Source organism: Nomascus leucogenys, chromosome 14 (assembly GCF_006542625.1).
Source record: "Nomascus leucogenys isolate Asia chromosome 14, Asia_NLE_v1, whole genome shotgun sequence".
Taxonomy (NCBI): Eukaryota; Metazoa; Chordata; class Mammalia; order Primates; family Hylobatidae; genus Nomascus; species Nomascus leucogenys.
The window spans coordinates 78,426,022-78,438,954 of NC_044394.1; the positions used below are offsets into that span (position 1 = coordinate 78,426,022).

Below are 12,933 nucleotides of genomic sequence, written 5' to 3' on the forward strand. Positions count from 1 at the left end.
CAGGGCTGCATAGAGGCAGAAATGCACAATACCTTTCCTCGCCTTCAGCAGGGTCACAGCCAACACTTCTCTAACAAAAGACAGGCCAACAAGAGAAAAACATAATAAGCTTGGTGTGATGGCTCACCTCTATAATCTCAGCACTTTGGGAGGTTGAGGCAACAGGATCACTTGAGCACAGGAGTTTGAGGCCAGCCTGGACAACATAGCAAGACCCCTGTCTCTGCCAAAAAATAAAAAATAAAAATTAGCCAGGCATGGTGGTGCATGCCTGTGGTTCCAGCTACTCAGGAGGCTAAGGCAGGAGGATTGCTTGAGCCCAGGAGTTTGAGACAGCATTTCGTGAGCTGTGTCACTCCAGCCTGAGTGACAAAAAGAGACCTGTCTAAAAAAAAATCATTTCATCAAAGCTTTATGTGACATGGGAGCCTTCGGAATGAAGACCCAAAAGGCCCAAAGAAAGCTGTCCATTATTATGCTTAGATTTGATGAGGGTTGGACAGTCACGTGGAAACATGATGAAAATGGAATGAGCTAATGCTAACAGGCTGAGTGGGAAACCTCAGCAAGGCCTGTCTGCTCAGATTCTTCTTGGCCTCTCTGTGTGGCAATCCTTCCTCCCAGCTATGGAGCAGAGCCCTTCTGGAATGAAGATCTTATGATCTACTTTCAGACATGGCAGCTCAGAGAATTTCTTTACAACCAGCTCTTGCCCAGAAAGGTAGGAGAAGGGTAGAGTAACACTTTCAGGTTTTATGGCTGGCTTTGTGGGAGAGTTCTGATTTCTATGACCCACCTTGGGAAGAGGATTCTGGTTTCTTTGAAAGCTTCAGGGGAGGAAAAGGGGTGGAAGATAGGAAGGCCGGAAAAGGTCAGAGGGGCTTGCTGCTGAGGCTGCTGCTGAGGCCTTCTGAGTAGTCAGTTTGCCAAAGCACCATACTTAAGAATATTGTTTCCTGAGTCCCAACAGATGCTGTTGTTAGAGACCAAAATACACCACCCCTAAATATGCTGGAAAAATTACCCTTTTGAACAGGATTTACATCTGTAAAGGAAATCTCCATTCCTGCACCAGGAAGAGAAGGATGACTAAATCCCTCGAGATGTATCTGTGGAGAAGGTGCCAACTTAACATGATCCACTTTGTTCATTTTCTTTGCTTTTCCCGGGCATTCTTCTCCCCCGTAACAGGGTTTTCCCACACCATTCTTCCTGTGTTTCAGAAAATGATATTTCAGCCCAAAGTTTCAACTCCCTCTTGGATCTACCCTAGAGATTTGCTCAGCTCGCTGTGTAACTCCCATGGATATAGAAGGTATCCACGCTATTTAATATTCAACTTGTTTGTTTTTCTCCTGTTGATCTGTCTTGTGTTCCAGGGCATCCCAGCTAAGAACTCATGAAGGGTAGAGAGAAAACTGTTTTTCCTCTCATTCATTCTGGGGGGCAGTTCCCAGAGATCAAAGATGAGCCCTGCAAACTGGTGAGCCCTTTCAGAAGTCCTTTATTTGGGCACCCCAATTCCTTGTCCTCCAGCCCAGCTTCCTCCAAGAGAGGTCCTTCCTTAGGACTCTCAGTGCCATCTCTTCCTGATCTCGTCCTTCTCTTGAGAAACTCTACCCTACTCCAGAGGCTGACCTAAGACTGGAATTCCCCCTCTTCCCTGGACACCTGCAGGATGCATTCCATGGTTCAGCTGGCTAGTCTCAGAGGTAGGCAGTCAGCACTTACTCAAGAGGGACTTCGGATAGTCCAAGCAGGGCTTTGGCACCGCAAATTCGAATAACAGTCCAGAGGATGGGGCTCAGCCTGCAGGCTCTGCCCTGGGCTGTGTCTGTCATAGAGGCTCCTCCGGCAATAAGACCCAACACAAAAGCATTGAAACTACCCCGTGCTATGTCTTAGGCCAGGTCCTATTAATGGGGAGGCAACTCCATGCTGATGTCTGTAGACAGAAGAGGGAATTAAAGGATTTCGGACCCTCTGTACTGCAGGAGCCAGGTCAGGAGAGGGGTCCCCTCTTCCATCATACATATCACTGAAAATGAGTTGGAAGTAAAAGAAGAATTCCTCTATATCACACAGTCAGATCAGGAGGTCATTACTTAAGTTAAAAACAATTTTTAAAAAACAAAATAATCATCAGAACATGCACCTCCTTTAAATAAAAGGCCCATTTAAGTGCCTTTCTAATGTCCTAATTGGAGCATAAATTGGGGCATGTTAGGTCAGATAAAAGTGACTTGTGTGATAAAATTATACGTTATGATTACATATATTATATAAAGTTTATTTTCTGTTTCCTCCTTTTTCTCTTAGTGTTTTTTTTTTTCTTTTCTTTCTCTCTTTCTTGCCTTGCCTTTGCCTTGACAGGGACACTTGGAGGATTCGACAGGTCCAGCTACATCAGGTCATTGGAACTGGCATGAAAAAGAGCTTCTGGGCCTTACATAGGTTTTTCCAAAGAGTGGGGAAACCCCAAGGAATTCTGTAACCTTAAAATAAACTGAGATTCATTAATGCAGAAACACAGAAAGCTGTCTTCTGATTCTCAGAAACTAAGATTTTAGATGAAGTTAATTTTCTTATAAAAGGAATACAACATTATTGTAAATAATTTAGAGATTGCATAGAAGACAAAGAAGAAAATAAAATCAGCCATATCCGTTCCTCCAGCCATCACCACCTTCCACATTTGTGGCACATCCTTTCAGGATATATGTGTGTGTGTGGGAGGGGGGTGCTTACCTGTGTGTGTAACTTCATGTTATACATACGCCTTTTTCCCTCAAGGGTGACCACTCTTGTTGCCCAGGCTGGAGTGCAATAGTGCGATCTTGGCTCACTGCAACCTCCACCTCCTGGATTCAAGCGATTCTGCTGCCTCAGCCTCCCAAGTAGCTGGGATTACAGGCGCCCACTACCACGCCTGGCTGATTTTTTTGTATTTTTAATAGAAACGGGGTTTCACCATGTTGGCCCGGCTGGTCTTGAACTCCTGAACTCATGTGATCCGCCCCCCGCCCCCCCAACTCAGCCTCCCAAAGTGCTGGGATTACAAGCGTGAGCCATGACCTGCTTTTTATTATCAATATATTATTATATGTATTGTTCCTATATCATTAAATATTCTCCTTTGACATTTCTAAAGGTTGCAGCATGTTTTGCTTTGCTTTATTTTTTATTTTATTTTTAGAGATAGGGTCTTGCTTTGTTGCCCAGGCTGGAGTGCAGTGACACGGTCATAACTCACTGCAGCCTTGAACTCCAGGGCTCAAGTGATCCTCCTGCCTCAGCCTCTCAAAATGCTGGGATTACAAGCATAAGCCACTGTGACTGGTCTGTTCTGCTTTTTTATATACTATTTCTCATTTAATCAGCCCCCTTTTGATAGCCATTTAGGTTGTTTCCAACTTTTCCTAATTCCAAGATAAAAAGAGCTTCGAGAAATGTCCTCGCAGCTGTATCTCTGCCCACATCCACTATTCTTTCCTTGGGATAAATCTGCCGGCTTAGAATTGTTGTGGTAATGCAGACAGCTGTCTCCAAATAGTCCTCTGAAGAAGTTGGCCGTCGCCATGAATGAGTGCCTTTTCGGCATACTCGTAAGTAAGACATTAAGGAAGAATCAGGAGCTGTTGGTCCCCCAAATCAGTTTTCTCTTCCTCTCCCAGCATATGGCTTTAAAAAGGCTCTGGGGAGATTTCACTGTTTTAATTCTATAGAGAAAACAGTGTGTGGCTCAAGAAACCCTTATAATTATGCATGAGCAGAGAGGATAGGGAGGGAGAGAACTTTCTGCGAATGTATTCCACTCCATGGCTTCACAATTGCCTGGCCGATTGTTAACATTTATTAAGCCGATTGTTCCATCTTCCCAACATCCTCTCACCCAAGCAAAGGCCCTTGTAAGCTAGAGAGAAGGTCAGCGAGCTCGTTCCAAAAGGCAGCACTAGAAATCCACATTTCCCAGCTCACAGAGGTGCTGTGTGGCCTGGGGGAAGTGTCCTTCCACTCCAGGGCCTCCATGTCAGTCACCTAATCTGGGGGGTGCACAGAGGTGGAGCTGGGCAGCCTGTTGGAGGCTCTGCCTCTTGTATGACAAAGTGAGGTCCCTGTCTGGTGCCGGTGGCCTTCCCAGTTCAGCCACCCTTTGGATTCCTGGAAAATATGAGGCCTGGTGTGTCCTTGAAGCAAGCAGGACAAACGAGGACATGGCAGCCCCTTCCCATCTGGGAGCTGAGGCTCCTTTAATCTGGAGACCTTAAAAGGCATGTGGGAGCCAAGGGCTGGGTTCTTATCTTCTGGGCCTGGCCAATGTCCAGACGTGCCTTATTTATAGAGCCACTGACAAGGGCAGCACAGCTGGCTGGCAGCTGCACAGAAGGTTGGGGCCATCCAACCAGGCTGTCCGCCTGCACAGCCGCTGTCCCTGCTCATCGGGCTGGAGGACAGAAGACAGAACCCTAACACCACAGGTAAGGGCCACTGGTTCCCCCTTGCCCTTCTCTCACCCTTGCCATCCTTCCCAGCCTGTCTCTGCAGCAGCTCTGTAGGCATCTTGTTCTATGCAGAGGGAGTGTCCCAGCCCTGGGAGGAAGCTCTCGGGCACTGGGAGCTTGCCGACCCCAGCAGAGATGCAGGTGGTGCTGGCAGCTGGCTCCCACCAATGACAGAGCCCAAGAACAGAAGCCACCCTGACCAGAGCTACAGGGGGTGTCAGCTTGAAGATAGAGAACCCCTGCTCATCGGGAATGAGGAGAGATTTAAATAAAATTGAACCTCTGCCCCCTCTCAGTGGGAATCTGTTTTGAACAACGGAAAACATTTTTTAAGGGGAAAGCAAAAGAAGAAATGTTATAAAATAAACATTTGAAAGGGAGAAAACCACAGTGCACTTGAACTTTTTCTCCCTGACAGAATTTCCGGAAAGCCTGGGCTGAAAAGGCAAATTACTGATGAGACTGATTACTCTGGGAAAGTGTGTTTATACAACATGACTCTTCGCAGCTGATGGTTTGAAAGCCCAGGGAGCTATTGCATGCTTTAAAAAGGAAATGCATGAATATTTTACAATTTCCAGAGCAGGGCAAACTCCAAGATGTACAGTCCTGAGTAATGCCCTGGCCAATTGTGTAATAATCTCAATATTGATAGGATGCCATATATATGATAATAGACATCATATATATATAAACATCCTCTAGCCAGACTCCATGTAAGACACTTTATCAAGTCTAATCTAAAAAGAAAAATAAAGTTGTCAGTCCAGCTTTTTTTTCTAAATTATTATGAGGTCCAAAGATAGTGTTAATAAACACCTGCCTTACAGATTAATGCTATTGTAGCTCATATTTGCTGTATGTAAGTTTATTATAGTCCTTTTATTTGTTTCTTGAGGAATATTATTTGAATTTTATTTTATTGCTAGGCTTTTAAAATTTTATCGATTTTACATATTTATGGGGTACATGTGAGTGTTCCGTACATACATAGAATGTGTAGTGACCAAGTCAGGGTTTTGGGGTATCCAGGATGGGCTGGAATAAGGTCTATTATATGTTGAGATCCATCCGACCCCTTACACAAGTTTTTGTATTTAACTGAGTAGGTGACTAATCCACTCAAATGATTACATTTTGGAGGCATTTTCTTATATTTAAAAATATTTTCACCCATAACTTCCATGAAAAGTTGCATATTTTCCAATACGGGGGTTCCCTGACTGCTCACCCACCATCTAGCCTTTCAGCACGATTCGTACTTTTAGGTTTCGTTGTTCTATTCAGGGCTTCCAGAGTTCTCCATTGATTTCAGATCCCCAAGGCCAGGCCAAGCCATGCCTCTCACTGCATTCCCACGACCTAAAGCACAGGGACCTGCACACTTTCTACCAATCTCTAAAATATTTCATATTTACAAGATATGGCCCAGAGACTGATTTTAATTCATTCTCTCCCCACCAAAGAAAGAGGTAAAATTATATTGATTGTTTGTATTTTTTCACTCTACAAATAATCTATGTTTACTATAAAAAATACAGACCAGCAAAAAGAAGAAAATGGGAAATCGTATATACTCTTACTACTGAAAGATAACTATTTTGGGAATTTATTGTTTATCTTAATTATTTATTGATCCTAAGATATCTTTGACTGAAAGATTAACCATTAACTTAACAGTAGTTTTTTTAAAAAAATACCACCATGAGATATTTTAAGGTGAATCCAAAAACGTTAAATTATGTGGGAAACTGTAAATAATAATTAACAAAACATATATATATATATATATAAATCAAGTTATTTGGTAATCTGTTTTCTGTCCAATTTATAGTCAATGTCTTTTACTGTTGATTCAAAATCTAATTCCTTGAAAATTGGTTATCTCTATACATCATTATGACTAATTTGTTTAGTCAACATATTAAAATATTCATAGTAGTTGGATAGATGGGTAGTAAAAAAAGGATAAAGATTTAGATAAGACATTTTATTAGAATATAGCAATATAACATCAGTTCAAAGTATGATCTGGTAATTGACTTCTACACTATTACTGGTCCCTTTTGAATCATGACAAACTCAGCCACCCTGTGCCTCGATCTGCATGCCCTCCACGCCCCACAAAATCTGGTTTACTGATTTTTTTTTATTACCATTGATTTGTCAGCACCTCCTCACTTAGTCTCTAATATACTAAAATGTGGATGAAAAATAGAAAAGAACTCACATAAGTTCTGAGCAATTTGATGTTTTACAATTTGGTACTTCATTTGAATTTAATGGATGCATTTTAGATAGAGAAAAGAGGAATAAAAATCCATTTTAACACAGGACTTTTGTTGCAGTTAAAAAGTAATACTGAAAAATTAAACTGAACTAAAACCATATCAAGGCAACAATGCATAAAACACACTTGATCTGCTTTATTAAGGAGAAGCATATAATTAGATATTAAGAAGAAAGTGCAAGAATTTCATTCTGGTCTTTTTTTAATTGTTTATTTATTTATGTATTTATGTATGTATTTATGTATGTATTTATTTATTTATTTATTTATTTATTTATTTTTTTTTTTTGAGAAGGAGTCTCACTCTGTCACCCAGGCTGGAGTGCAGTGGCACAATCTCGGCTCACTGCAACCTCCACCTCCCGGGTTCAAGCGATTCTCCTGCCTCAGTCTCCCAAGTAGCTGGGATTACAGGCACCTGCCACCATGTCCAGCTAATTTTTGTTTTTTTAGTAAAGACAGTGTTTCATCATGTTGGCCAGGCTGGTCATGAACTCCTGATCCCAGGTGATCCAGCTGCCTTGGCCTCCCAAAGTGCTGTCATTCGGTCTTTAAAGAGTAAGCATGTCTAGATGGTATCTGAAGCGGCTGTGGGAACCACCTATTTTCATGTTAAGTAGAAGCCATCGTAGTGCTTTTTGCCTGGGCTTAGTTCTGTGCACATAAACCTAGAGTAATTTCAACGTATCAGTTCATGGTTTCATATGAACACAAAATAGAAAATGACATTATTTGAATATCTACTCCAAATCATGTCCTTTGTAGGAAGATGAAATGGTTAATATGAAGGCACAATGGGTTATATGAAAACATTATATATATGTAATAATATGTAATAACTAAAACCAATAAACAGTGCAATAGCTCAAAAGTGAAGTATGGTTAAATAAAATATGATATAGCCATAGCATGGAATATATGCAACCATCAAAAATAAAGTTTGCATAGAACTTTTAATTTTTAAAACTCAGACTAGAAAGCAATATTCATAATATATGAACTGAAAAAATACACCAAAATATATAAAATTATTGATTCTGAAGGATAAGATTGGTAGTAATTTTACATTTTTCTCTACATTTTAAAATTTTCTATGCTAAGACTAATCATGAAAGTTTTGGTAATGCAAAATTCTATGCAAACATAAAACAGTCTAATTATTACCACCAATTATAAAAATCATAAATAACCAACCAGAATGATTTAGTCTATTAAAAATAATAGCTAGTTTCAGAGGCTGAGGTGAGAGGATTGGTTGAGCCCAGGAGTTTGAAAACAGCCTGGGCAAGAGATCAAGACCCCATCTAAAAAAAAAAAAAGTTAAAATTTATTGAATGATCATTATATCCAGTAACTATGTTTTAGCACATTTAACACAACAGCACTATAGATAAACATTATTATTAATTTTGTTATTATTCCTATTTTCAGAGAAGGAAACTGAAGCTTAGAACAGTGTTATTCATTGCTGAGGGTGCAACCAAGTTAAAGATAATGTCTTGGTTTTTTTTGTTGTTTTTTTTTTTGTTTTTCTGAGATGGAGTCTCACTCTGTTGCCCAAGCTGGAGTGCAGTGGCAGAATCTCAGCTTACTGCAACTTCCGTCTCCCGGGTTCAAGTGATTCTAGTACCTCAGGCTTCTGAGTAGCTGGGATTACAGGCATAGGCCACCACACCCTGCTAATTTTTGTATTTTTAGTAGAGACAGGGTTTTACCACGTTGGCCAGGCTGGTCTCGAACTCCTGACCTCAGGCGATCTGCCCGCCTCAGCCTCCCAAAATGCTAGGATGACAGGCGTGAGCCACCGTGCCCGGCCAATGTCTTTCTTTCCAGTACTTTCTGATCCAGTTGGCATTAGTCTTGAATTGCAAAAGAGCAACCCTGTTGCCATATGCAAGGGACAGCATGGTTTGAATGACATAAATGAATGCTTCAGGTATTGAGGGCAAAATCTATGAATGTTTTTAAATACTTGGGATAAAGTTTACAGAGAAAGGGACGTGGCGCCTCGAGGAAAGGAGAAATTAGCAGAGGCTGAGAACATGACAGGTGAGAAGGAATGTGAACAATATGGAGATGGAAAGTGATAGGATTCCTTTGAAGGTACCAGAAAATATGCTAAATGCATTGAGGGGTGGGTAATGACTTAAGGACAAGGGCTACCTCACTTCTCTTTGTTCTCTTTTGGACATTTTGAAAACCCAATATTTTGTAAGATGAAATAAGGAAGTCTCTTGTCTCCCCAGAGTAAAAGGGGAAAAAAGAAAAAAATCATTTTCATAAAGAATCTGGAATAGGACTAATTTGGATTCTAGATTTAAAATAAAACAAAGCTCTGAATTAGAGAGATAATAGTTCTTGGCGTTCAAATGCTCATGGCGTATGCAGCAGTGTTGTGTGTGCTGCACACACACACACACACACTCAAGATGTGCAGGGCCACTCTATGAGGAGTGCTTCTGGTTTCCTTGTTTACAGGTGAGGACGCCGAGGCACTGAGAAGCAAAGGGGCACAGAGGCAGTACAGCGGAAGCAGGATTTAAACACAAGCAGTGCAATGCCAGTTTCACACTAATCTCACTAGAAACTTGGAAAAGTCCCCACAACGGAGAAAGGACCTCATCTTAAAAATGAAGCCGGGCGCGGTGGCTCACGCCTGTAATCCCAGCATTTTGGGAGGCCGAGGTGGGCGGATCACCTGAGGTCAGGAGTTCAAGACCAGCCTGGCCAGCATGGGGAGACCCTGCCTCTCCTAAAAAATACCAAAATTAGCTGGGCATGGTGGCGCTTGCCTGTAATCCCAGTTACTCAGGAGACTGAGGCAGGAGAATTGCTTAAACTTGAGAGGTGGAGGTTGCAGTGAGCTGAGATCGTGCCACTGCACTCCAATCAGGGTGACAGAGAGAGACTCCTTCTCAAAAAAAAAAAAAAAGAAGAAGAAGAATGAGGACTTTGAACTTATTTTTATTTTTCATTTTTAATTCTCCCTTTAGTTTCAGCACCTTCTCAAGAGGCTGGGAAGGGTATTCATCCACCCTAGTTAAACCCTGAGAGCTAGCACTGTAACTTGCACACACTGCACAGCTGCCTAATAAATATTTGCTAAACCAAACTGTTGTGTTTAATTCAGTTGAGTTCTAGGAGTGTTGAAATCCAAAGGAAGGAGCTAGAAGTTTCTCTTCTTGGCTAGTACTTTTCCCTTCTGCAATCCTGGCTGGGAACCAGGTTTCATATTCACTGTCTACCTTTCAATACGTAGCACAAGGACATGTTTTATAAATGGAATTTTTTGGACGCAATAAGTATTAACATTTAATGATAATATATGCTTAAGGAGTAGATTCTCTGACTTGGAAGCTTCCATTTACTAATTTATTAGTTTATGTGGGTGTGTCTGTGTGTGCACACGTCTCTGTTTTTGTACACATCTCTGTGTGTGTCTGTATGTGCCTCTGTATGAGTCTGTGTGTGTTGGGGGAAGAGAAGAGGATGGAAATGCTGAAAAAATTCTATACTCTGTAAACTTCCTTTTTGAAAAGCTGTCTAATTTTCTTTAGAATCTTTTAATTAACTTACTAGGAAACTGTAATATTTTGCTCTCTTTAAATATAATTTAGGAACCAAAAAAGCAGGTAAGAGAGAATAGTCTCTTTCCTTCAACTTTATTTACATTGAATAGAGAACCAATGGCCAAATGTTATGCCCTTCCAATCCCAAAATCAAAGACAGAGGTCAAACAAGACATTCACATCAGTTAAGTTCAGAGAAAAAATAATAGCGTGTGTAAGACATAAAGCTGAGATGCGGAAAGTGCGTGAGACAAACTCCTTTTAGATCCCTGTTTCTCTACTCCTGCAAATTGAAAATGCAAAAACCTATGAGCAGGTGCAAACGTGTTGGCACTCAAATTAACCAGCATGGGCGATCATCCAAGTGAGGGGAGAAAAAAGCACACCCACACTTCCATGTCTACAAACACTCTCAGGTGGAAAAACTCTGCAGGCAACAAGGAAGAGTGGGATGAGGACCTTCTAATTAACACAGGGCTCTCCACAAGTCAGACAGTTTGGAAACTCACAGTGGCAAGTTCAACATTGTTTAAATAATGAAAGTTGGGTAGAAGGATTGATAAACCCTTCAGCTACTATTATTAAGCAGCAGCAGTAGCAGCGCATCCTCCACTCTGGCTGCTGATGAGCTCCGGCAGGATCCTGGCATGCTGCCCCGAGCTGCTTCTACTTTTGTCTGCTGTGCTTCACTCTTTCCTGGGAAGTGTCAGCAAACCTCCGCCAGCCTCGGGCAGGAGCAGCCAGGCAACCCCAGAGGCCAATGTGAGCGCAATTTAACCACAGGTCTCTGTTTAAAATTTGCAATCATATTTGTAACTTAAATTAGGCAGCGTGTCTCCTTTTCCCAAATGTTCCAATGGCTTCCCAAGTCGAAATAAAATCCTAACTCCACCCATAGCCAACAGAGCCCTACATGATCCAGGCCCTAGGAATCTGACCTCATCTCTTCCTTCTCTCCCTGTCCATCTAGAGGGGCTCCAGTCACACTGCCCTGACCCAGCTGTGCCAAGCACTGCCCTGCCCCAGGGCCTTTGCACCTGCTGGCATCTCTGTCAGACTCTTCCCCAAGACAATCACATGCCTTCCTCCTTCCTTCATTCATACCCAATCTGAGAGCTACCCCTAAACACTTCATCTAAAATGACATTCCTTATCAATCTCTAGCTTTTACCCTGGTTTACTTGCTATCTTCCACATATACACATCTGCCTACATATATATGTTTATCTCTCCTCCAATAAAATGTGAACTCCAATGAATGCAGAGACTCTATTTCGTTCACTGAGATATGTCCAATACCTACAACAGTGAGTGGTGTCTAGTAGACGCTAAATAAATGTCTGTTGAAGGATGAAGGTGTGAATAACCTATTTTTGTATATTTAATGTGAGATCTTAGAACCTTTTTGACTGTAATTCATTGTAGAGGCGGAATGTTATAAAACTCTTCCTCCCCATCGTAAGGGTCATGGCTGGCATTCCTATTACAAAATCTAGATTAACAAGAGAAAAGCATAACTAATTTATTTCATGACATGGGAGGCTTGAGAAATGAAGACCCAAAGATCCAAGAGAAAACTGTCCATTTTTATGTTTAGAGTCGATGAAGAGTGTATAGTGGTGTAAAAATGTGATTGGACATAATGAGTATGGCCTAATGGCAACAGACTGAGTGGGGAACCCCAGCAAGGCCTGTCTGCTCTGATTCATCTTGGCCTCTGTATGGGGCAGTCCTTCCTCCCAGACACAGGGCAGGACCTCTGTGGAATGAGATCTTAGGATCTCCTTTCAGACAAGGTAGGTTCGGGAATTTCTTTATAGCCAACTCTACACAAAAGGGCTGGGGAAAGCTTAAAGTAATATGTCTAGGGTTTTGTTAGACGGAGTTTCGCTGTTGTTGCCCAGGCTGGAGTGCAGTGGTGCGATCTCAGCTCACTGCAACCTCTACCTCTCAGGGTCAAGCGATTCTCATGCCTTAGCCCCCAGAATAGCTGGGACTACAGGCGCCCACCACCACGCTCAGCTAATTTTTTGTATTTTTAGTAGAGACGGGGTTACACCCTGTCGGCCCGGCTGGTCTCAAACTCCTGACCTCGGGTGATCTGCCCGCCTTGGCCTCCCGAAGTGCTGGGATTACAGTCATAAGCCACCTTGCCTGGCCTATTTCTAGGTTTTATTTTGGAGAAAGAGTGGTTCTGGCTTCTCTGACCTGCCTTAAGGGAGGAAAGGAAACAGGAGGAGGTGGAGAAGATCAGACAGAGACTTTGCTTCAGAGGGCTTTCCAGTGCGCTTCAATTCAAAGCACTCAGCAAGCCACGGTGCCACACTTTGGGGTGTCGTTTGCTGAGCCCCAACGATGCCTATCACTGGTCACAGTGTTCTTGTTAGGATCCAAGTCTAATGTCCCTTGTTCCCCACTTAAACTTCATTTTAAAAATTTCCACTACACTTGCATTTTGTCAAGGAAGGAAGGTTGGAGCTGACGAGTCAGGTTCCCAGGGCACAAGGTCCTAGTTCTGCCGCTCGCACTGGGCCCAGGCAAGATTTTAACTTCCCAGAACCACATCTGTAAA

At 42.2% G+C, this 12,933-nt stretch overlaps 1 long non-coding RNA gene across 1 annotated transcript; it reads left to right on the plus strand.

Annotated features, from left to right (window-relative positions):
• The first annotated feature begins 564 nt into the window (after positions 1-564).
• Positions 565-1,269, plus strand: LOC115838347. Its single transcript, XR_004033350.1, has 3 exons — positions 565-721; positions 971-1,120; positions 1,224-1,269. It is a non-coding gene; the product is annotated as an uncharacterized LOC115838347 (long non-coding RNA).
• Positions 1,270-12,933: the final 11,664 nt, after the last annotated feature.